The sequence below is a fragment of the Frankliniella occidentalis genome, unplaced genomic scaffold, assembly GCF_000697945.3.
Source record: "Frankliniella occidentalis isolate FOCC.00 unplaced genomic scaffold, Focc_3.1 Scaffold633, whole genome shotgun sequence".
NCBI classification, from domain to species: domain Eukaryota; kingdom Metazoa; phylum Arthropoda; class Insecta; order Thysanoptera; family Thripidae; genus Frankliniella; species Frankliniella occidentalis.
This window is the reverse complement of record NW_026267748.1, coordinates 44,684-46,000: the sequence shown is the minus strand read 5'-3', so window position 1 is coordinate 46,000 and position 1,317 is coordinate 44,684.

Below are 1,317 nucleotides of genomic sequence, written 5' to 3'. Positions count from 1 at the left end.
CTCCGGTTGTGCTGCCTCGTCAGTCACCGCTGAGACGCCAGACAGGTCGGGTCGGACGCGCGCAGCCACGTCGCGTCAACCACGTTGAAAACGTTGTAGTTTCGGAGTGAATTTTCACCTACTCGTCCATCATGCGTCCTGTCTATCTCAAGTACTCGCTCAAGCCCGCAAGGTATGCATCTCGGCAAGTTTGCGTTTGTAAAAGTATGTTGATTGGCTCGTCAAAAATATTGACCCCATGATTTTCCAACAGGGCTTTGAGTTACGGGGCTGTATTGTCCCTAACCATGGGCTAAATCCCCTTTGCCTTGCCGCCACCGATGCTACCTGCTTGCCGCTGTTCATGATGTTGGAGGCCAAGCCACGCTTGGGCCCCCCCACACCGTGGCCGTTTTGCCCACGGCCGCTCCGTCCCGACGCTGCACCCCCCTTCCCCTCCTCCTCGTCAAGTCAACGTGGAAGATCCGTGGAGTGACTAGTGTTGTGGAGAAGTTTAGTGCTGTGCACTATTTAATGAGACTCAGTTGAGCCATTTTTGTAATTAAATCTCGCCATGTCTTGTGGGCATGTTATTTTGTGAAGTGTGGTGAAATGTGAAGTGTGAGTGTTCCGCAGCCGGGGAGGCGCCCCTCGCGCTGCTCAAAGTGTGTGTCATGGTATTTCTACCTACCCGTGGTATTTCTATCTATCCATGGGAAATGTACCTACCTCTGAAAAAGGTACCCCCCCCCCGCACTTCAACTCTGTCTTCCCCCTGTTTTCACCACCGGTGAGTCTGTACTTTTCTTACCTTGGCCAAGGGTATACTGTATTTGTGTGTATAGTGTTGTTATTGTTTTTGTCAATTGTTTGACTTGGGACCAACCGCTGAAAGTAATTCCTTGCTACTGCTGCTAATTACTTCAATTCCTTCCTTTAACAATGCAAATGTGAGACTGTATTCTCAATAATTTATTAGTGTGTTAACACTACTGCATTTATAGAAGTAAAATAAAAATATTAAATTATTAAAATCCCACGGTTGGTCTCCCACTTGTTTTTGAATGTTGCTTTGTTGCAAATGTCGTATGTGTACTCTGTTTACTTTTGTATTTTTGTGATTTGATGGGTTTTTGGATGTGTTGTGATAACTTTGAAAATGAGTTGTGCTATAGTTTATCACTATTCAGAAATTGCATATAACTTCCATTATTATTAACTGATAATGTTGTCGACACTGTGTTTTTTCTATGCAATTAACAAATTATTATTAAATTCATCCACCCCTAAATTGTACTTGTGCCTGTCTCTTGAGTACCCCCAATTGAACCCCCCTCT